The sequence below is a fragment of the Neltuma alba genome, unplaced genomic scaffold (genome assembly GCF_004799145.2).
Source record: "Neltuma alba isolate B1F8T4 unplaced genomic scaffold, ASM479914v2 tig00011420_pilon, whole genome shotgun sequence".
In the NCBI taxonomy this organism is placed as follows: domain Eukaryota; kingdom Viridiplantae; phylum Streptophyta; class Magnoliopsida; order Fabales; family Fabaceae; genus Neltuma; species Neltuma alba.
Window position 1 is genome coordinate 500,707 of NW_021636104.1, and position 25,254 is coordinate 525,960.

General features: G+C 31.3%; 1 pseudogene; it reads left to right on the forward strand.

Annotated features, from left to right (window-relative positions):
* The first annotated feature begins 1,003 nt into the window (after positions 1 to 1,003).
* On the forward strand, positions 1,004 to 25,032 carry LOC114713232 (ARM REPEAT PROTEIN INTERACTING WITH ABF2-like; annotated as a pseudogene).
* The last annotated feature ends 222 nt before the right edge of the window (positions 25,033 to 25,254 follow it).

Below are 25,254 nucleotides of genomic sequence, written 5' to 3' on the forward strand. Positions count from 1 at the left end.
CTTTTTAGCATTGGAGGCAGCATTAGATAGCCTCTCCCTGGGACCAACAGATGTTTTGACAACATTAGGAATGCTGCAAAAGAAAACCATGCAATGAAATGACACAAGAACACCAAATGCCAACTCTGAAAAAGCATAGAATTATTATTGTGCCCAGCATTTATTCTCTTATAAAGTTGAGAAACGCTACAAAAGATAGTTATTCTATTATAAGCAATAGTAGGCCCCATCTCCATGATATACAAATCAAAATCTGCAATTAATATGCATTAATAATTTAATAATTCGGAAAATGCACGATCTTATTTGTCACAAATTAAGACAGAAAAACGAAAGGAAGCGAGAAGCTTAAATGATTCAGGATACTATCATGACCTGGCTCGCTCATTCACAAATATTCCAACGGAAGATAGATACATAACTGAAAAAGAAAAGAAACAGACAAAAGAATGAGGTTATCTAGAAATAAATGTGAGCATGTGAAATTTCAATTTTTAATTTACATAGCATTTGCATGACTCTTCAACACTTTGAAATAAGCTTAAAGTGCAATCTAGTAGATGAAATTTGAATCTAAAGAGCCATCTAGTATCATCTTGGCGAAGGAGTACGCTTAAGGGAATTTATCCTAAAAGCAGAATACAGAACGGCACTAAAAACGGCATTACCTCAAGGTATAATGGTAGTAGAATCTCAAAGAACTTCAAATAGAGCATTATATCAAAGACGTGTAAAAAGATATCCAAAACCACACCTTTGTCAGGTGTCATTTTTTACGAGAATGGAAGGACAAAAGTTCTTTGCTTTTCCAGATGTATTTTTTACCAACCGAAGCAGAGAGATACCCTTGGGGAGGAAAATTGAAAGGAGAGGTAGACAAATCCACACAGGACCGAAAATATAAACAGCCAAAACAGGGGGTATACAAGGAACGCTGAAATCGCAACCTCCATTTGAGGGGAAGAAAAGAAGTATGTCAGGATAGTAAAAATGATATACGAAGATGAATATGAGGAAAGATGTACCTCAACAGCAAGATTCCCAAATACAGCTACTTTATAAAACAAACTTCTTTTGCCAACAAGATGGGGATACCTCCCCTCCTGAACGGATGGATCGATCGGTCCTTCCACCAAGGAAGTCGAGGAAAACCAAACACGGTGTGGGAGTCGGACTCTGTTTGCGAGTCGACGGTAACACAAACGGAGAGACGAGATGAGAGAGACTGGGAGTTGAGTGATCTGCTGAGGAGCAGAGAGAAAATGAAGCACAAAAGAGTCCAAGAAACAAACGAAAATTTAAATTTTAGAGAAAGAGGGGGGAAATTTTGAAATGGAAATATGAAGAAACTGACACTTTGATTGGCGAAGAGAAAACCCAGTCGCCGTCGCTTATTCTCTACCTCATTGCTTTAACCGTGGTTTTTCAAAACTCGACCTGTCTGCCTCAATCGAGTTCTGAGAAGAGTAAAACAGCAGTGCGGTTCTATAATTCTAACCGATAAGTGGAGAAGAATAAGCGACGGCGAATGGGTTCCTGTGAATGATGGCAGTGAAGAATGACGATGTGGCTTAGGGCCTGCTTGGTTTTAGGGGGTAGAAGAGAGAGGGGAGGGAAGGATAGGGAAGGAGGGGGGAGGGGAGGTTTCATCTTTTCTTTATTTGGTTTGATTAAAAAGGAGGGGAGGGGAGGGTATTTAGTGATTCCTTGTTTGGTTCAAGGAGAGGAGGGAAGAGATAGTAATAATCAATTTACTATTTTACCCTTATATATTAGTTTATGTTTTTTTATTGATATATTATATAAATTAATTTACATCTTAATTTAAATCATATAATTTAATAAAAATTCAGTCTTATCATGTTAATATGTGTATTAAAAAATTAATACTGTAATTTTTTATTCTAATTAATATAATAATATATTTAAAATAATCAAATTAACAAATTTTATATGCTCTAAGAAAAATGAAATTTTATTTTCTTAGGCTATCTTTTTTTCCAGCTTTAAAATATATTTAATAAATAATATATTTATAAAAACAATTAATTTTATAATATTATAATTTTTTATTTAAATAATTTTTTATTTTTAAATAATTTTTATAATATATTTTTAATTATAATAATGTATATATTTTTTATTTTTTTACTTAGGATAATATATTTTTTATTTGAAATAAATATTATAAAAATATATTTTATAGGTAGAAGTGGAATATTAAAAAAATTATAAGGGTATAATGGTCCAAAATTTTGGCTCCCCTCCAAAATTTTTAACCAAATGAGGGGAGGAGCTCATTTGCCCTCCCCTCCCCTCCCCTCCCCTCCAACCAAACACACCTTAGGGTAAATGGTGATATTTGAGAGATTTTGAAAGGATTTGAATTTGAAATTTAAAATCCAAATTTGGGGGGAAAAGTGAAGGAAAGACAGCATATCTCGGGAAGGGGAGATTCATTAACGGTGGTTTTGAAATCACAGGTTTAGATGCACTTGCAAATCATGGTTTAGAAGCCCAAACTATGGTTTGCACAAAATGCTATCCAAACACCCCCTCAAAAACTAAAAACTATGGTTTTGGGCCCAAACTATGGTTTTGAAAAAAGCAAAAAAATTTTGCTTTTGGAGAAAAAAGGGAGAGTGTGAGAGCCTATAGGATATATATCTTGTTATTTTTTTATAAACATATTTTTTATAAACATATTAATCTTAGATTTTATAAATATATACATATTAATTATTTATTAATTAGATTATCTTATGTATTATAATTATATTAATAAAAAATATATTATTAACAATTTTATTCCTCTAAATTAAAATATATCATAAAATCTATTTTTTTTGTAATTATCATATTAACTTATTTCTTTTTTAGTAATTTGAATATATAAAAAATGCTTCTGATAATAATTATCCAAACACTCTCACTCTCAAAATCACTTTTCATAAAATCTATTCTCCAAAATCACTTTTTCAAACCACGGTCTGGTTTCATCCAAACACATCCTTGCTCGCGAACCAATGCAAAAATCACCGACAACCAATTGCCCGTCTCTTGGCCGAAGAAGAATGACCAAGCGTCGGACACGTAATTGAAGTGCAACAACCAACTGACCAGATACGGATTGATCGGACACGTAAGATGTACAAATGGCCCAATCACCAATTCACACGACTTTTAGCGTGTGATATTCATATTGATTGATTGATATTGATTGATGATTCACACAAGTTTGTTGGTTCATCCAGAAAAGGTATAGCCATATTAAAAACGCCACATTCTCGTCTTTCATCCCTTTTTTGGGGCCAAAACACACGGGTCGGGCTTTCCTCCATTGCCCTTGTCCTCCGCTGCTTGCATGCGGTACTGTTCTAGGCAAAATGAGAAGAGACAGGAGGTATTTAGATACTCTGAAAGTGTTTTTCAGAAATATTTTTTTATAAATTGAGATAATTTTTTTTATATTTTTACTTTATAAATCATAAAATCACTTCAAAAACTATAGTTTGATTTCATCCCTTAAAATGAAAAAATAAAAAGAAGTGGATTTGGCAAATGGAGAAAGGAAAAAACGTTCAAATGAGAGAAGGAATAACTGTTGTGGGACCCACCCACCTCCAAAATATTTATAAAAAAATCAATTAAATACATAAGAAATGTCACATCAGTTTTTTTTAGTGATGCATATTTTTACATCTTTATAAACATTATACGCACTCTCAGTGAAGGAAAAAAATTAAATGCAAATTCTTTTTCATTCTATAAACCTGAAAATCACATGTAAGGATTGAATTTGATTAATTTAAGATTAACTAATTTTACAGTGATAATTAGTTTTTAAAAAATTATTATTAAAATTTTAAATATTAAGTTTTCAAAAGTTATCTTTTAAAATAATTTATTTTATTGAAAAAAATTAACCAAATAGTTGCTTACTTTATAAACTGGCAATCATTGATAAATTTTAAAAATGACTGTTAAGACATAAAATGATAATAACTTTGGAAATATAAAAATATGCATCACTAAAAGACCGATGTAAAATAAAAGCTAAGATTAAGGTGCATAGACTATTTTGAAATATTTTTTTAAGTACATCTATCACACTAAAATAATTTAATAGTATATCTAGTATTCTGAACTATTTTTTTCAGGTATATATAGCATATAAAGTATTTTTTAGTGTAATTTTACACTAACAATTTAGGGTTCTCAATGCACTGAGAAATAATTTTGGACATTGGAGGCACCTAAAAATATACTGAATACTAGATGTATCAAAATACAATTTAGGGTGTTAGATATACTAAAAAAATATTTTAAGATGTTAAATGCATAAAAAAATATTTTATAATACTGAATGTGTCTGAAAAAATATTCCAAAAACCCTAAGGTTACGTTTAGTATGAAGCATTAAAAATTAGGAATTAGGACTGAGATTATAATTAAGAAAATCTATTAAAAGAGTATTTAGTATAAGAGATTGCTTGTTATGTGGGAGTAGCCAGGTTTATATATGTGGGATTGGAGAATACTATTGGAGAAAGTGATATTTTCCAATCCCACCTCAATGGGTTTGCCTAATCCCATATAATAAATAATTATTCGTGCTAAATATTATTTTAATGATTTTTTTCAATTTCAATTTCAATGCCAATTCCAATCCTTTATTTTTAATATTTCATACCAAACTGGATCTAAAAACCAAGTTATCTCTTTTTCTATGTTTATCTTGTTATGTATTGGTGATGAATACTTATTCCTCCTCTTCATTCGAACTTTTTGACCTTTATCCATTAGCCAAATCCTCTTCGTCCTGTGTTTTCCAAAGTCTCTCCTCGTTTTGTCGAAAACGGTGCCGTATGGCGAAGGATAAGCGCAGCGGAGGAAAGCCAGACCCAAAACACACACACCCGTCTAGATGCGCGGGTTCTCGACTAGCTGATGACGAGAATGCGGCCGGAGGCGGGTGCAGCGCCGCCATAACAAAAGATTTTGGAAAAATATTTGGCGGGCGATTCAAATTTTAAGCCAACACATAAAAATAAAAATAAAAACGTATAAGATATTAACATTTTCATTTCAGGGCGCGGTTTCTCTCCACTGAGCTTTCCGTCCACTGTACCTCCACTTGGGCTCTACGACAACTATTTGGAGCAAACAGTAAAACGCAGTTCAAATAGATTGTTGCAGGTGGCTATAAACCTGAATTCCAAAATTAAAGAAAACCAAGAGTATAAATGTATTTTCATCCAAAACGAAATATATTTATAAATAATCACAATAAAATTATCTTTCTTTGAGAAATAAAACAGGATTAGCGAACAGACAAAAAAATACGATTAGGGAAGTACTACCTTCGGTCCTAATTATAAGACTCAGTTGACTAATTTGAGGAGATTAATGAAGTAAGTTAAGTTAGTTATTTGAAATAAATAAGTGTTGTCATTCCTAAAATATCCTTATTAATTAAGTGTATTAGCTAAAACTATCATTATTAGAAGGACTATCTTGGAAAAAAATACATAAATATGAGAGACAAAATGGATTGAGGTCTTATAATTAAGACCAAACTAAAAGTCAAATGGGGTCTTATATTAAGGACCGGAGGTAGTAGTTTATATAAAATAAAATAATATATTCATATTAAAAATTTAATGATATAATATATAAGTATGGTGTTTTAAAAGGATAATTTTATTTCTTTATTTATAAATAAATTTTATTGTGGATGAAAATATATTTTACTGGTGATATTTGTGGCCCTACATATGTATCCATGTCATCCCGTAAAGGCATGTGCTCCGCCCCTTGGTTCTCTGTAATTTTGGAATTGAAGTTTATAGCCGACAATCTATTTGAACTGCGTTTTACACTATGTTTGGTACAGGATTTTCGAAGGGGAGGGGAGGGGAGGGAAGTTGTTCCCCTCCCCTTGTTTGGCTAGTGTAATTTTTTAGGAGGGGAGGGGCCCTCGTTTGGTTAAGATGTTTTTTAAAGAGGGGAGGGGTTTTTCTTCCCTCCCCTTTCCTTCTAACCTCCCCTTCAAAAGTGGGGTTTTTTGGAGGGGAGGTGAAAGATAATATTTTAATTCCTTATATACCCTTTCGATTTGTTAACCTCTAATCAGTCGTAAACATTTCTATATAAGAGAATCCTTTTAAATATCTAATAAGAGGTATTAAGATAATTGTCTCTAAAATTAGTGATCATTTGTAAACTTTTTTTTTCTCTTCTTCTAATTCTAAGAGGCTGCTAGTATTTTCTTTCACCTTCAGGGTCTTTTCTCTGATTGAAATCTATTACTTGTAACTTTTTATCTTGATATTCTATAAGTGTGTGATTATGTCTTGTAAATCAAAATTGGTGAATTGTATTATATATTTATAATTATATCTTAACAGAATAAAAAAGTGAGAAAATTTATTTAAATTTTATGAGGTTAAAATAGTCAATTTTTTATTAGAACAAAATAAGATATTATTAAAATTACTCCCTCCCCTCCTCTCCAATCAATCCAAACAGGAGATCATTAAAATCCCTCCCCTCCCCTCCCCTCCCTCCCCTGATTAAAATCCCTTCCCTCCTCTTCTTTCAACCAAGCCAAACACAGCGTTACTGTTTGCTCCAAACGATTGCCGCTCGTTCATTCATTAACACATTCGCACGTTTATACCCCACTGCCCTAATTTATTGGCTTCTCTACCCTCGCAACATGATGGATCCGCCCCATCCTCTGCTGGTAGACGCAGCTTGAAGCGCAAAGCGCGAACAAGAATCCGCGGAAGAAGAAGCAGATCATCCAACGGCCAATCATAAGGTGTTGGTTCTCGAACCTCACAAGTCTCATCAACATCTTTTGAGTGAGGTTGAGTTGCAAGTCACTGTTCTAAACTCCAGTTTATCATCGTCTCGGTCGGACCGCCTCGCGGCAAAGCGCGCTGTTCATGTCCTCTCTAAACTCGCCAGGATTGGTAACCACTTAAGCCTTTGATTATATATAATCGTATTTGTACTCATGCCTAGATAACGGTTTTTTTTTCCTATAATAAATTACTTATATGCCTGGAGTGAGTCGTCGTGTTTATTACCTGCGTTATTCTTTGTTTTTGGTATTCCTACTTGCTCTTTAGTGCATCATTTTGATATTTATATCTTTGTTGCAGATGCAAATGGGAATAGTATAGTGGAATGCGGAGCCGTTCCTGCTCTGTTAAAACATCTGAAAGCAGCAGAAACAGGTGTTCCCAAGCCTTACGAGCATCAGGTGGAAGAGAGATGTGCCTTGGTCCTGGCGCTTCTTGCTTTTAAGGTCATTCGGCACTGCAGCCTTGCGCTCTATCTCTCTTCCTCAAGATTAATAATCTCAATTATATGAAACTCTGAAACCTTGTATATAGATTATTATTAATTACTCATCCGGTCTGTGAATATTGATTTATATCTATACTAATACGAAAACCGTTGGCTTCGATCATGAACTTCTCCATTTATAGTTGTTTGCACTTGTATTAAAGAATTGTACATAAGTTGCCTCTAGTAACTGTTTAATTTATGTTGGTCATCGTTTGAAGCAATTTTTTATCCGCTTGCAATTTCTTATGAAACCATCATGATGTCTTTCAACTTAGAATTGTTTTTTTTTTTTTTGGGGGACTTCATCTCAGCATCAGGAAGCCATTGTCGATGCTTGTGCTTTGCCCCATCTTACGGATTTGTTAAAGGGCACAAGACCTATGGCAAGTCACGGGCACTTCCGATCCTTTTAAGGAACGCAGTGGATGCCATCCGAAACCTTGCGAGCCACAATAACAGCATTAAAACCCGTGTTCGGTATTCTATTTCACACCTTTGGAACATAATTTCTCCGATAAATATTATATTCCCTGTCTCAGAGGTTGGCTGTACGTTCAGGATGGAAGGTGGTATCCCTCCTCTTGTTGAATTGCTTGAATTTCATGATCCAAGGGTACAAAATGCAGCTGCATCAGCCTTAAAAATTCTTGCGTTGAAAAATAATGAGAACAAAAACGAGGTGGATGACCTTGCATGGCTACTTGGTTTCTCTTGTATATTGTTATGCTGTAGTTGTTGATATGAATCACTGATTGCAGATTGTCAGATGCAATGCACTGCCCACTCTTATACTAATGCTTGGATCAGACGATGTTACAATACATTCTGAAGCGGTTAGACTCTAACAGAATTTTTGTTAATGTCCCCTATTTGTTTAATTTCCCGTGTTATAATTTTTCTAGAGCCAGCTGAATTAGGAGCTTTGTAGATTGGGGTGATTGAACATCTGGTCACTTCTCCAAACATAACTAGGAAAGTTCTTGAGGCTGGTGCTCTACAACCTATAATTGGATTACTTAGGTAACGTCACTCTGTAGTTCTCATTTGCCTTACAAGCTGTCTACCGTAGTATCTTATAAAATACTTTTCTCAAGTTCAGAATTTCAATGACAGATCTCGCATTTGGGTGAGTCAACGGGAGGCAGCTCGTTTACTTGGTCTTTTTGCTGAGGCAGATTCTCAGTGCAAGGTCGATTGAATTATGTGTATTGCACTTACATAGTAGCTAGAAAAAACATGCATTTAGATGGTTTTATAAAATTATCTTGCTGCCTCTTCCATCTTCCCTGTTTCTGTCATAACCAATAAGCAGGTAAGCTTGTGTTTCGTACAGGTTCAAATTGCTCAAAGAGGGGCTATCCCACCACTAATTGAAATGCTTAAGTCTCGGCATCCACGGCCTCGTGAAACAGCTGCATTTGCTCTTGGGATACTGGCTGAGGTGATTATTAATACATTGCTTAATTTGCTGTATAAGGAATTTAAACTTCGGTGGCATTAGTTTTTAATAATCATGGGTGGCTAGCCTTGGGCTTGAAAAGGTTCAAGCTATTATTAAGTGTGTATTTTCTGTTATATACATATATCTTTATATATTTGTAACTTCAGGTCTTAATTCTGATGATGATTGTGCTTTTTATGATTCGTTCTTTAGGACACACACAATCAAGTTGGTATTGCTTATAATGGAGGTATAAAGCCTCTACTCAACCTTCTTCGCTCCAACAATGAAACTCTCCAATATACTGTAGGCTGTGTTCTGTATCATCTTCTTGATAATGAGGTGAAGTCGGATGCCTTCTTCTTTACTAAATCATTAGTGCATGTTTCTCTTTCATAATCATCTAACTTTTCTTAATAGGACAATGTTGTGGATATTGTTAAGGTTGGTGGTGTTCAAATACTACACGATGGAGATTTCATAGTCCAAGTATGTTCATTTATTTTTCATTAACATAAAATTAATAGGCCTACCTGGAATCTTTTCCATGATGATAAATTTCTTGTTTGTCATGATTATTGATGGACATCCGTCTCTTTGGTTTATGAATATGCCTAACAAGTCTTATGTGAGTTGCAGCATGTTAAATACATTGTAGGAGAGACAATGAAAAGATTAGAGAACAAAATGCATGGACAAGTGAGTTTTCTTGCAAATTAACGATTTCTTTTGTTTGTTTAAATTATAGATGCACATTATGTTATGGTTAAAGTATATTATTAGTTTTTTGAATTTATATAAGGTTTCAGTTTGGTTCTTTAACTTTGAAAAATATATTTTTAATCGTTTGACTCTAAAATTATTAACAAAAAAAAAAAAGATGATATACAACATTATCAAATGCTAACATATTAAGTTTAATTTTCAAAACAATCATGATTGCTACAAAAAATAATCATTTAAGATTAATAGTTTTAGGGTTAAAGGACTAAAAATATATTTTGTAAAGTTAAGGAACCAAATTGAAACCTTGTATAAAGTTATATGATGAGATTTATACTTTTTCCTTATGTTATAGTCTAGCTATCATTTTTTTCAATCTTTGTTCTCAACATTGGACGTGACTCATTGGTTTCCTTTCTGCGGCAGGTGCTTAAACAACTGTTATATATTATGCGCTTTGGGAAAAAGGCTATTCAAAGGCATGTGGTTTTGGGGCTTGCTCATTTATGCGCCCCTGATGATCGTAAATTTATTTTTGTTGACAGCAATGGTAAAAAAATTGATTCATTTGTAGTTTAGACATTATTTTTTTATTTGGATGCTAAAGTATATTCTCTTAATGTGCTACTGAATTTTGTAGGACTTGAGTTCCTGTTAGATCTTCTAAAATCTACAAACCTCAAACAGAAACGCATGGCTTCTAAGGCGCTTCACTCTTTGGCTAGCAGCACGACATTTGCCTCTCGCTTTGATCCTACTCCTCCATTCACGACTCCCCAGGTGAACTGCTATTTATGTCTCATTTGCTTAACCCATTCATGTAGTTGGACAAAGAAGAAAAAAATAAATATAATTTTCATATTTCTCTCTCCAAGTTTGTTTAACCTTTTATCTATAAAAGTATGATATTTGTGCTGTGTTTGGGTGACATTCCAAATCATGGTTTGGGAAATAAATCACCCAAACACATACCCAAAAACCAAAACCATGGTTTTAGAAAAAGCAAAAAATTTTTGCTTTTGGAGAAAAAAGGGAGAGTGTGAGAGCCTATAGGATATGTATCTTGTTATTTTTTTTATAAACATATTTTTTATAAACATATTTAATCTTATATTTTATAAATATATATACATATTAATTATTTATTAATTATATTATCTTATGTATTATTAATTATGTTAATAAAAAATATATTATTAACAATTTTATTCCATCAAATTAAAATATATCATAAAATCTATATTTTCTATAATTATCATATTAACTTATGTCTTTTTTTTAGTAATTTGTATATATAAAAAGTGTTTCTGATAACAATTATCCAAATACTTTCACTTCTCAAAATCACTTTTTTATAAAATCTATTCTTCCCAGAATCTATTCTCCAGGGGGTGTGTTTGGGTGACACCTCAAACTATGGTTTGGGGAATAAATCACCCAAACACCCCCCAAAAAACCAAAACCATGGTTTTGGAAAAAACAAAATTTTTTGCTTTTGGGAGGAAAAAGGGAGAGTATGAAAGTCTATATGATATGTATCTTATTATTTTTTTTTATAAACATATTTTTATAAACATATTTTTTTATAAACATATTTAATCTTATATTTTATAAATATATATACATATTAATTATATTATTTTATGTATTATTAATTATGTTGGTAAAAAATATATTATTAACAATTTTATTCTTTCAAATTAAAATATATCATAAAATCTATTTTTTCTGTAATTATCATATTAACTTATGTCTTTTTTTTAGTAATTTGTATATATAAAAAGTGTTTCTAATAACAACTATCTAAATACTCTCACTTCTCAGAATCACTTTTTTACAAAATCTATTCTTCCCAGTAGGAGTGAGCATTCGGTTTTTCGGTTCGGTTATTATTGATAACCGAATTAACCGAATAACCGAAAATTTCGATTCGGTTAACTGATGAATCGAAATATATAAATATGAAAAATAATTTTAAATTAAAAATAATAATAAAACACAATTATAATCATTAATTAATAAATATTTCATCATTCAATGTGATTTATTATAATAATATTTATTATAATCATATTTATTGAATATAAATATATTTAAAAAGTTCACATATACCTACATATATATTTATTATAATAATATTTATTAAATATAAATATATAATATATTTATTTCGGTTATTCGGTTATAACTGAATTTTTTTTTCTACTAACCGAACCGAACACCGAAACCGAATTGTTTAAGAAATAAAAACCGAATATATAACCGAACCGAAAAACCGAAATTAAATTCGGTTCGGTTCGGTTTTCAGTTACGGTTCGGTTTTGCTCACCCCTATTCTCCAAAATCTATTCTCCATAATCACTTTTCCAAACCACGGTTTGGTTTCATCCAAACACACCTTTGGTGATACTATTTTTAATACTCAGTGTGGCACTTGAGGGAAATGTTAGATTCTATCACGCAGAGTCATTTACTTTTTCTTTTAATTTAGTCTTTTAAAGATTTTTTTAAAATATTATAGTGTTGTATAAATAGGAGTTAATTGGCCATGTTAATGGCAATTGACATGGGTTAATGCAGATGCCATTTTCTTTCAGAATGATACCAAGTCAAATTTCATAAAGTGATTGTAAAAATGAACAATGCTTTGGAGGATAAATGTTACTGTAGCAAGAAAAAGCAGTTGTTTTGGCCCAACCATGTATTGGCCTACTTTGGTGGCTTAATGAAAATTTGCTTTGTTTACTTTAGGGGGAAACGACTTCTGATGAAAAGTCATTTTGATTGGAAGAAGTTTTAGTGATTCGGTGTCTTCTGTCAAGACCAATGAGAAGTGAATAATCCTACAAGGATTGTTCTGTGTACGTTTTTGTTTGTTCACTCTAGGTTTTGCTTGTTTTGTTGTAGGTATACTTAAGTGAGCATCAGATAAACAATCCTGCGGATTCTGATATCACATTTTTAGTGGAAGGTGGACAATTTGCCTTTGAATATTTTTCTTTGCGCATAATTAGTGTTGAAAGACGTACCTACAATACTATGTTTCCTTGTTTATTAGGCAAACGTTTCTATGCTCACCGAAGTTGTTTAATTGCTTCCTCTGATGCCTTTCGAGCAATGTTTGATGGTTTTTATCGGGTATGCATTGATTAATGTCAATAATCTTTCTTTTTATTGTTTTTATAATCTGAGGGCTTAAGTGTCAATAGTCACATTTACATTGTGGGAATATGTAAATGCAGGAGAAAGAAGCCAAGGATATACAGATTCCTCACATTAAATGGGAGGTCTTTGAAGTGATGATGAGGTGTGACTTTCATTTCCTTTCAAGATTTCTCGTCTTTTGTTATTTGCTTTGTCTAATAGATATTCATTGTGCATGATTTGATTTCCTCTTGGCGCTTCTAGATTTATTTACACTGGAACTGTAGATGTCAATTCGGATATTGCTCAGGATCTCCTAAGAGCTGCTGATCAATATTTTCTTGATGGTCTTAAGCAATCTTGTGAATTTGCAATTGCTCGGGTAGGGCAAAAGTGTAGTTTCACAATTGATTTTTTTCTCTATTTTTCAAATTATTCTGTGAACATGTTATAATCCCATGATTCATCATATTGTTCCTAGGATATTTCTGTGGAGAATGTTTCTCACATGTACAAGTTATCAAAGTCATTTAATGCTATGTCATTGAGGCACGCATGTATACAGTTTTTGTTGGAGCAATTTGACAAACTGAGCTCAAAACCATGGTATGCTTTGTTTAGCAAGTTGAAGGCTCCGTTCTTTGTTGTTTTTCTTAGCCTAGTAAAGCCAACTTAGTTAATAATTTAAACTAAATTCACGTGTTTTTTTTGTCTTTGGAATATGTAGGTATAGTCACCTCATGCGTGCTGTTGTCCCAGATATACGTGAACTTTTCAGAAGTTTACTTACTAAGCGTACTAGTGGAATATGGGGTAAGAAATAACTAGGGTTTATTTCATAGAACAAAAAACTAGATTGAACCGACTATTTCAACCATGAACTGGTGAACCGACTAGCGGTTTGATTTGGTTTGAGGGTTGAAATATTAGGAATTGATCTGATATCATCGGGAATAAACTACTGATGTACTGGTTTGGATAATTATGTTGTTATTGGTTTAGTTTCTTCTAATTCAATTCTTAATATTTCAGTCACTATAAATTTAAATGAATTTTAATGATGATTTTGGTATCAATAATTATTTAGTTATTGAGGAATCATAAAAGATTAAAATTTTCAATGTTATACTTTGTTATTGTTATGATTAAACTATTGTCGTATTCCGTTGTAGTTTGTTGTTAGTGATTATTAATGTTGTATTTTGTTACTTTCAATTGAATTATGTTATTTTAGTATGATCAATCTTACTCTAAGTTGATTTTGATTTGATTTACTGACTCTTGAACTACTATTTCAATCGATTTAATGTCTAGTCCGGTTTTTTGTTCTTTGGTTTATTTTGATGTCTAGGATTATCTATTTGTTACTTACCAAGTGTACTAGTGGAATATGGGATAAAATTAATTTAAGATTTTGTTATTATCTTTTGGTGGTTGAACATTATTTCTTGGCCTCTCATTCTTTCCTCTTCTTCCTATATACGCGAATTTTTCACAAGAGGCTGCCCCCAAGGCATTGAAGCTTGGGGATGAGTTTGAATTGTAATTTGGTAGGATGATCAAAATTCGCCAAAGCTAGACACTTCAGTAAGTTGTCGTGTTTTTATGCTTTTTTTGTTTTTTTTTTGTGGATTGGCAAGCCAGTGCTTGCTGGCTAGGTTCGAATGCGGATTCTGGATGTCACAAGGGCGCATCCTGTGCCATGAGGCCAAGAGGCCTTCAACTTAGTATCGATGTTGAATATCTTCGAACAAACGATATATTTTCGTTTTAATGGGTGTCCGTATTCGAGCAAATTTTGTGCTATATTTTTGTGTTCTGTCGCCTTCGGGGCCAGTTGTTTGAAGTAGAGTCTTAGTCTTGTAGGTCGTGTGGATGTGTGAATAATTGTTATGTGCCATTAGTAACAATGTTGAATACCTTGGAACAAGATATTGCAGAGTTTGTAAATTTTAGGAAAGATATTCTTTTTTCGTTACCGTCTCCATGCCCATGCTTATCAACTAAGTTGGCAGCTATTCCTTTTGTTTTTAAACCATAGTTAGTCTTGTACTTATACGGCCCAGATTAGTCGCAGCCTATTTCCATGTATAATCTCCCATGAAGTGTAAACTTTCTGGCTCTTGCGAATACGTGTTCTCAGCAAATGTGAAATGTGTGTACATGATCTCATCTATATATTACAGTTATTTCAAATACTACTGTTTAGCCTAGTGCCACAAGGGCACACGCACCGTTTGGCAAGTAAGTTATCCTCCCCCCGGGGCCCGAGTTTGGCGAGTAAGTTTTACTGTAGGTGTTTTTTTTTTTTTTTTTGGGACTCATGCTTTGTGCCTAAGGTTGGTTGCTAATAATGTGTGGAATCAGGATCATATATTTGAAGATCGCTTTTTTAGCAGGGGATGACATTTAGGCTTGGTTTGGGTGGAGAAAAAAAGGGAAGGAAAATTTCAAAAAACAGTAAAAAGTTTTGCTCTCTTTGGAAGCTTTTTATTTTCCCCCCTTTTATTCTTTTTCTTTAGTTTTCTTTCTCGTGTAAAGGTTAGTGCTGTCTAGGGTCCGTATTACATAAAACCGTCTTTGGATAGCATTTCTGTTTTATTTTCTATGTATTTTTTGGGAGGTTTAAATTGGGATTCGTCCATGCCTGAGAGTTGAAGCACAATTGGAGTTGCAAAGCTGGGGGTGCGAGGAATCATGGGCTATGGACGTTTATACGGGGGCCCACATAGGCCAGGGGACCCCTTCTCATACTCGGCCGATTCCTTCTGCGAACTAAACTTCGTCTCTCTTTTCGGCTTAATCACGCAGTGTTCATGCAATATACGGAAATTCTATCCATCCTGGATTAATCACGTAATGTTCATAAATTTATGTGGAACAAAAGCCAAATACTTTCCCTCCTATCTTATTCTTATGTGGTGGTCATGATGATTCAATTGATTGGTAGTTTCTTTTTTTGAACCAATATTCTTGACTAGACATTATCAAATTTTCAGGAATGTTTTTGCAGGATTTTGTCTTCAATTTCCCCTCTCTTTTTTAATCAAAAAGTCAAATTTAAAAATAATTATTACTCAAATTATTATTACTTCTCTTGTTTTTAATATAAGATTTATTTAACTAATTTGATTAAATTAAAAAAATTAGATAAATTAGTTAATTATAAAAAATATGATTTTTTTTATAAATATCATAATTATTAATGTTAATATTTTTTTATTTTCTTGATTATAGTTGAGAAAGTATTTATAAAAGTAGTTTAAAAAAATTGATAAATATAAGAAATAATTTTTATATTTAGAATTAAAATTAATTTAATAATAAGATTTTATATTAAGAATTATTTTAGAAGTTGCTTTTGCAAATATACCGACACTCACATGTAAAGTATAGGGACAAAGAAGAGGTCACATTTATTGGTGACTCTGCCTTCACATGGCTTTTGTCACATCTCCTCAAAGTTAGTACTCTTCTGGTCCAATTGAGTTGATTTTATTACTATAAATTGATGCGTTAATTAATGCAATACGTAATTCTGGAAATGTTAACCAATGCTGAGGGAGCATGAGAATTTTTAAAAAAGCCGGGTGTGTGGTAGTTATTGGTAGTTGGGCGAAATATAAACATAGGTTGTCAGGTAAACAATTTGCAGATTTAAAAAATACAAGATAATCTTAGGATTATAATCGAACCCACTTCCCTCGTTGGCTTTACTCTAGCTGTGAATAAATGTTTTTGATAATCTTAAAATATAAGGCATGATTTGAACATTTTCATAATTATTTTAATAGATTTTTAAGTGTAATTAATTTTTTAAAAAAGCGCCTAAGAATATATCGATGTTACTTTCCTCTCAATTAATATGGCTTATTCCTGAGTCCCCAAAAAAATGGCTTATTCCCCTTATATTTAAACGAGGTAAAATTTTTTTAAAAAAATTAGAATTCCAGTTATCTAACTATTTCTCTTGATAAGGTAAAATTGACTTATAGACTATATAATAAACCTCGAAATTTATTAAAGCAGTGAATTATAATTATAAGAGTAAAATATATTGATTACCTCTCTGTTTTACTTAAATTACAAAAATCTTCCCTTTATTTTAAAAATGTATGTAAACATCTATTTAAATTGAAAAAATTGAAACATGGATAGAATTCTAATTCACTGCATCATCATCACATGTAAGCAATAACGGTAAAAGGGTTGACCTCCATGGTGGCTTCATTCCTGTAACATCCTAATTTTTTATTCCTAAGATTTAAGTTATAATTGTGATTAATTAATAGTAATTTAAATTATCATGTTATTATTTGAGTTAGGAAAATTTATTCAAAATGAAATTAAAGTCTTAATAATTTTATTACAAATCAAAATTTTGATAAATATAATATAAAAGGGGAAATATATATTGATGAAAAAAATGCATATTTATTATATAATTTTGTTGGGGAAAAAATATAAGTCTAATTGTGGGTGGCATTTGGGCCACCAACTATCAGACCGTGGGCGGGGTCAACCACCCCCCGCATCTTTGCCTTCCTTGGGGGGGAAAAAATCATGGTCCACTTGCGGGGTCACGGGTACTCCGACTTTTAATTTGTCAATCAGCTCACTCCCCCCCTCCCCCCTCCTAGAGCCGTCAAAACGGGCCAAGTCCATCGGGTTGGCCCGTTTAAGTCCGTTTATGTGAAAGGTCGGGCTTGTATTTTGAAGTATTCAAAAAAAAATTGGACTTAAAAGGACCAGTCCTATAGGGCTCAAAAATAAAAGGCCTAGCCCGTGAGGGCCAAGGGCCAGCCCTTTTAAACCTTTTTTTAAAAAAATAAATAAATAAATTATTTAAATAACACACTAACTTAGATTTTAGGAAATAATAGATAATAATAATTTAAATTCTTATTCAAATCCAAATCTAACTTAATAAAGAAGATAATGATAGGAAGAGTTGGCTAATTTTATATATCATATTTTATTAAAAACAACATTAAGAAAGATAGAGATAAAATATCTAAATCAATCGTAATTAATATAATAGATATTTCAAATATCCTTATTCAAATAATTTTAATAAGATATCCTAAATATTATATAGATAGAACATTAATTATCTATATCCTGTATTCTATTTATAGTTCACTCTCTCCCACACATTCACATCTCACTCCTACGCAGTTTCAATTCTCAATCAACTCTACTCTTGCTCTTGTTCTCCTCGTCTCAGAGTCTCAACGTGACCAAAGCTTGTTATTGCATAATCCTTGAATTCGGTATGATTCTTATTGTCCCATGCTATGCCTCTATTTTATAATTAGTTAATTACGTGTTTATAGCTTTTATGAATTAAAAGCCAAGAGGGAGGAAGTTTAGTAGTTTAAATGAAAATGTAATATATTAATATGCAATAGTTTTATATTATAATGAATTTTATATTACTTTATTTGACTATTTTAGTATGATCTTTGTCCCCTCCTCGTTCCTTCGTCTTCCCTGGTCCCTTCTTCCTTCCGCCGAGAGAGAGCATGAGAGGAGGGTAGACTGTGTAAGAAAGAAGAGATTTTCTTTGGTCTCATCTAAGATATTTGGATAAACTATTTTTCATCCTCCTTTTTATATTTAGCTGCTTCTTTTTATTTTTAAGCTTTTGGTAGAAAAATAAAATTTATTAGCGCTTAATATATTTTTTATCTTTGAGGCTTCTAACCTATTATTATGATATTAATAGAGCTTATGAGATTAGAATAGAAGTTTTATGACCTAGATTTTTTTAGCTAGATGGTTGATTTGAGGAAATATAAGTTAGGATTGGTTGAAAATTTGTGAATTGTGATAATAGAGATATTAAATTCAAATTTGATCTCTTAGTTTAGTTTATTCGAATTTATATTGAAGATTTAATGCTTGAGTTTTGAGGACTTTGTTAGAATATGAATATTGTTGATTTTTGAGAGAACTTTTAACTAGTGAAAGTTAGGTGTTTTGAATAAATTTAAAAAAATATTATAATTTAATGATCCTAATGAGTGAAAGGTGATTAATAGAAAAAGAAAATAGGATTGTAATGATGACTGGAGGAATAGATGAAATTTTTTTCCTAAAGATTTTTTTAAATGAGCCAATTATGGGGGTTTAACTAATAAATTATTTAATGTTATATTAACTAGATTTTTTTTAAATACACATTTATGAATTTATTATTACAGAGTGAACTTGGTTTGGGCACTTAAGTCTTGAATTCTCTCAATTTAGTTTTTTTGTCAAGAACTTGAGGTAACTACTTTCTAATTTACTTTGTATACATATTGATGTGATTATAAGCATATGTTGATATTATAAATGTCATCATTGTATGCTATAGTGTTTTATGTATAAAGAATGTGAAAAATAAAAATACAAAAATTTATGTTTTGATAACTTATTAGTTAGGTGGGCGTGAATTATTTTATCTTGAGATTACCTGGTTGATGTTGAACAAAGTTGAGTATTGAATATGAGAATAATTTATGGATATTGGATTGTGTGAACTTAGATTGTTGAAATGCTTATGGAATTGTATCGAGTTGTGTTGAAATGTAATTGTGGGAGGTTTGGTTATTTTATACCACGTGGTGTCATTGCTACTTGGCCCTCAGTGGCTCGCTTTAACATTCTTCGAGTCCTCGATATCACCCTTCTTTTAGCTGAGTTAAAGATCATCCCAAGGGACTGGACACATTTATGTATTCTAAGGAAAGGGAATCCATGATCTAATGTGAGCTTTGTAATTTTTGGCCAAGTTACATCTCATTATTGGAGAGCTTGGTGTAGTCTTGTTAAAGAGATGAATCCTGTTATGTATAGACAGCCCATGGGTTCTATCAGGGGTTATAAGGAGGTTATAAGGATGGTTGATGAAGTTTTATGCATGCAAGTTACTCTCTGAGTTATTAAATATTGTTTTCTGTAAAGTTATTTACACTGTATGTTTTTAAATTTATACTTTACCTACTTAACTATCTTGTAATCGCTTTTTGTATACTTGTTGAATTGAAATTGTGGTTATTGGGTCAATTTGACTCACCCCATGGTTATTTAATATTTTTTAGCTAAGGGTTTAGGTGTTGGTCCCAAGGAAAAGTTGTCCAAGGCTTAAGTTTCTCTTAGTGCTCTGTATAGCCTTTGTTTTATTATACATGCTTTGATTGATGTATATTGTCAAACTTTAGGGTTTTTTAGTTACACTTAACACATTTTGAATTTTTCGTTGCATTTTGGACTTGTGTTGTTGGGCGGAGCCCTCTTGAATACATAATACTTTTATTTTGGTTGTGATTATTATGGGCAATAATGGTTGTTATTTTGGTAAGCTTCAAATGCCCTAGCCTATTTATGACTGATTTTAGTTATATTTTTGAGATTCCAGAGTTTCATTATGGATTTGACATATATGTGAAAAATCAAGTGTTGATTATTTCTTGTTATATCAACTATTTTGGCTATTATAAAATAGTGACTATTGCTTTGTTATGGATACGAATTGTTAATAACCATGGTAGGCTTTTATTTAATTAGTTTTGTTCTTTCTATCATTGTTGACTTTTCAAAGTAATTAGCAAAGTCTTTTATAACCATGGTAGTTTTTTATTGTATGATTTATTCTTTCTACCATAGTTATTACTAAAATATTTTTGGTTAACTCTTTTTTTATTATATTGGTCTTTAAAGAATTAATTATTATTTTGAAAATAAGTAGTTGTACACTTATTACGAGGGGCTGTTACAATTCCTCTTAACTTTTAAGAAAAGTTTGGGATAAATCTCTTATTAAAAATTTAATTGGCAAATGGTCCTTAGAATGATTGATTGCACAAAGAAAGATTAGTTGCACATAAAAGAAGGTAAGTTGCACAAAAGAAAGATGATTTGCACAAAATATTATTCAGATGTAAGGAATTCGTTTGCACATAGGAAATATGATTTACACATAAGATAATTTTATTTGCACAAAAAAAATTGAGTCGCACATCATATAAAGAAAGATTATTACACCCAAAAAAAGTCGAGTTACACATAATAGAAGCTAAATTGCACAAAGTTCTTAAGTCTTATTTGCTAATTAAATTTTCAATGAGAGATTTATTCCCAATTTTGCCATAACTTTTACTAATATCTTTTTAATTTTAAAAAAACTATGTAAAGATTTGAGTGTCTTGTTATTTTTTCTGTAAAATATCTTTTTTAAAATTTCATGTCTTATATCACAGCTAATCTAATTATAGTCTCACCTCCTCTTATTATTTTAACAAGCTGAACTCCAAAGATGGATAGTGGATGAAAGATTTTGACAACAAAGTTAAAAAATTATGTACAGTGTAATGCCTTGCTTTGATTGAAAAAATTCGTTTTTCTTAATCAAATTCAAATCTACAAAAAAAAAATTGAATTTTGATGCAGCAAATTTGCATTTTTTAGTTGAAGTTTGAATTTGCTCATTTTGTTGTCGTAGGTCAAAACTCAACTATGGGACTATTAATGTAAATTGGAATTTGTATCAACAAATTCCAATTTATACACAATACATTTCAATTTTTGTACGAAATTTGAATTTCATTGCGTTTTACTCAAATACTTTGTTTTTCGACGCACTGAACAGAACAATCTTTAATTATATATAACTTTCTTAATTCAAATTCAAATTTGGCAAATTATCTATCATTTAAAAGCTCTTTGAACTTATTTTTTAATGCAACATGACCTATTCAAAAACATTTTTAATTTTAAAGTTATGATTAAAATAGTGAGTAAGGGTTAAAATGTTTTTCTCATCAGATTTTGAACCAAATTTAAAAAATCATATATATTTCATATGATAACATTTTATAGGGTAGATGTTGTTGAATTGATGCTTGTTAGTCAATTTTGTGTGTGTTGGTAGATGTTGTTGAAAACCAAGTGTTGCTGCATAATATTATTTGCGAAAAATATCCTAGTATTGAGAGATGGCCTCCAATCAGATTTTTTTCATTTCTTTAACATTATAAAACATGTTTTTAAGCAATTAAAGTCACTGTTGTATTTAATAAAAGGAAAAGAAAAAAGTATAAAAGTTTATTCTACTATTTACTTTGTATTTTTTAAATAATTATGTAAGATATTTTTTGGTGGAAATGATTTGATTTGTTTAAATAATTACTATTAATAAAAGTATGTTATAAAAATGTTATTGTTATGAAACTAAGAAAGTTAGAAAGCAGAAAAAGAATAGCAAGACAAGAATTTGGAAAGAAAATAAAAGGGTATTTCTCATTTACTTATGGGTAACAATATCTTATACATGGCCTCTATTTATAACCGCTAACTATTAAAGTCTAATCATAGGGTTACAAAGAAATGAAGAAAGGAATAATGACATTAAATATGATAAACTCCTCTTAAGTCATTCATCAAGGGTTATGGGTTTAGCACATCCAAAAATAAAGAATCTTAAAAGTTGGGGGTTATAGACAACCATGTATATATAATATTTATAACACTCTCCTTAGATGTCCATAATAAATATTATGTCTCATTAAAATTTTACTAGGAAAAACTTGTTGGGACAAAAACATAATAAAAAAAATAGACTACATAATATATATTGAATTGGCCTCCTTAAAAAAACCTTATAAGGAAAACCTTTTGAAACAAGACCTTAATTGAGAAAAAAAAAAGTGAATCATGATCTTTACTCCCCCTAATGATAACATCACTTTTACTCCCCATAGCAACAACATTATTCTTTGTCATGTTACCATAATACAATATACCAATTTGTCAAGTGAATTATTTCTAACGCCTTTTCAAGTATATCTTCGTTTTAGCTAAACTATGCGTGATCCGTTGTTATCAAATTATCTACTAAAATATATTCTACTAACATATCTTATGGATAAGTTAAATCATCAATGTATTTTTCATTTGCCTTATGCAGTTTCAAAATGACAAAGAAAAGTTGTTTTGAAAATCACCACGATATATCTTGCATACATATGATTAATTTAACTTGAATAAAATAATATCATATGATAGTTTTGTATAACTATCATATCCAATCTTAATTTCATTATCTATATGCATAGATGCAGAAACGTAACTTTACCAACAGCATTATAACATTAATACTAACAATATATGTAAATATCATTATAGAATAAATATATGTGACTTCTAGTCTATTCAATACAATATATTTTGCAGACAAGATTATCATAATAAAAAACAATAATTTTTGTAATCATTGATGCATTCAATAACTTAATCTATAAGTCAAGTAAATTGTGAAATTTTTTATTTTCTGATACATTTTTTTGAACCAAGTATATATACTCAGGTTATCTTAATCGACATAAAATTTCAAATGTTGAATTTTCTTGTATATGTGCTTCTAGCTTTTTAAATCTTTCAAAAATTCTAATATAAACCTGATTATTTAGTGGGTTACATGCATAGGCTATAACAATATCTAACATATGCATATTTCATTTTTCATATACTACGAGACTGTCGTTTTTCATATACTGCTAGGATAGTAATATATGTAAAAATTATTTTATCCATCACAAAATAATATGCTTCATCATAATCATTACTAGACCTTTGTGAAATTTTTTATTGTCACACAAAAACTCATAATAACTTCGTATATCATGTGTTTAGACTGTAGGGCCATAATTTTCACATATTTAAATAATATTTTCATTGTGTCTTTTACTTTTTACTTTTCATTTTGGTCAAATTTTTATCTGCTTTGCATGATAGATCTATGTACAAGATTCTCTTTTTAATCATATGATATTATTATCGAACATTGTCGACAACTTTACCTTTTTGCTGTATTTTTTCTCTTGTAACATAACTTATTAAGATCCTTTCATTACTTTTTCGGTACCTGAACTTCTTCTAGGTTTATTTTTTCAATTAGTTATATCTTAACACTTTTCTAAAGTAGATGCCTCCTTAATATGACTTCTAAATTTTATGCTTCTTTTTATCCAAGATATTTATATTGGAACCGATTAATCTCTCATGCTTCAGGCAGGTCTTGCTGTTATTTATACTAATTAGAGCATTTTCAGCTAGAATATGGATTTAATAATCATAATTTAGATCAGTAATAACATTTGGCAGGTATTTGTAATATTTTATGAATGCATTCTTTGATGAACTTCTGGTTCATACTACCATATATTTGATGATGATGATACATTCCATGTGTTCTCTTTTCCAGCTATTCAATTTTTTCTTCTCATGTTGGGAAAACCTTGTAGAATGACAATTAACTAATCATGTGGTATAAGTCTCCTAAATCCACTTGCTTCCTTTAAAAACATTATTCCATTTCATTAAAGCCAAGAAGACGATAAGGTAATTCTTACCCAATATTTATACCAACTTTCTTTAAATATCGATCTATGTACATTATAGTGAATCAATAGGAATAAGCAATAGGAATAAGCACTGCACATTTAAGCTTTTAAGATGAAAAATATTTAACTCCTATCAAAAGTTAATTTTATTACACTACAAAAAAATGCTATTAGAGACAAAATGTAGCAATAGAATTTTTATTTAGCAATACAATTTGTTTCGTCAATAATTAGATTAGCGATGAATTAGTGACAGAATTTTTCTGTTGCTTATTAGTGACAAAAAATTTTCATCACAAATTAGTGATGGAATTCTAATTTGATTTTTTTAAAAAAGGGTCAATATAAATGTTAGTCCCTCAAATTTGGGCCCAATTTGATATTAGTCCCTGAAATTTAAAACGTGTGGTATTAGGCCCTCAAATTATGTCAGTTTCAAACCGTTGGTCCCTGGCACTTGGCATCGTTAAATTCTGCTGACATGGCGTTAACACCATTAATCGATAAGTTAGACATATAGGTGGCATATGACCTAGACATGAACCGATGGTTGGCATGTAGGTGGCATGTGACCTGAAGATGGACTGGAAAAAAGGGTTAATTTAAATTTTGATCCCTCAAGTTTGGGGCCATTTTGGTATTGGTCCCTAAAATTTAAAACTGATGGTATTGATCCCTCAAATTATATCTATTTTTGGCCATTGGTCCCTGATAGCTTTAGGCCCTCCTCTTTTTATCTGTTCTTATAGAACCCTCTACTTTGCCCTCATCTGGTTTCGGCAGCTCTGGTGGCTTACTGGTCGTGCCTGCCTTCTTGTTGGAGTTGCCGGTGATGTCCTTATTGCTTCTTCTCAGGCTTTTTACTCTGGTGATGGGCTCTCTTTTTTCTTGGGAGGTTCATCATCGTCTATATCAGAAGAAGATGGCTTCAATGGGGGTGGTTTTGTATCTGAAACCGGCTTCTTCTTCTCATGAACTGTTAAGTCATCCTTTTGGCCAAAGGTACCGAAGTAGGTAGAAGGTTTAGCTAAGAATGCACTTTATTTCCTTCACACTAATGTAGGAGTAGAAGCTTTATGCCTTGACAAAAGTGAATCCCAGATTGCATAGGGTCTCTTCGACCACAGCCTTCCATTACTCATGCCACATCATCAAGCCTTAGTTGCCAAGTCAAATGCCACATCATAGGTTAACAAA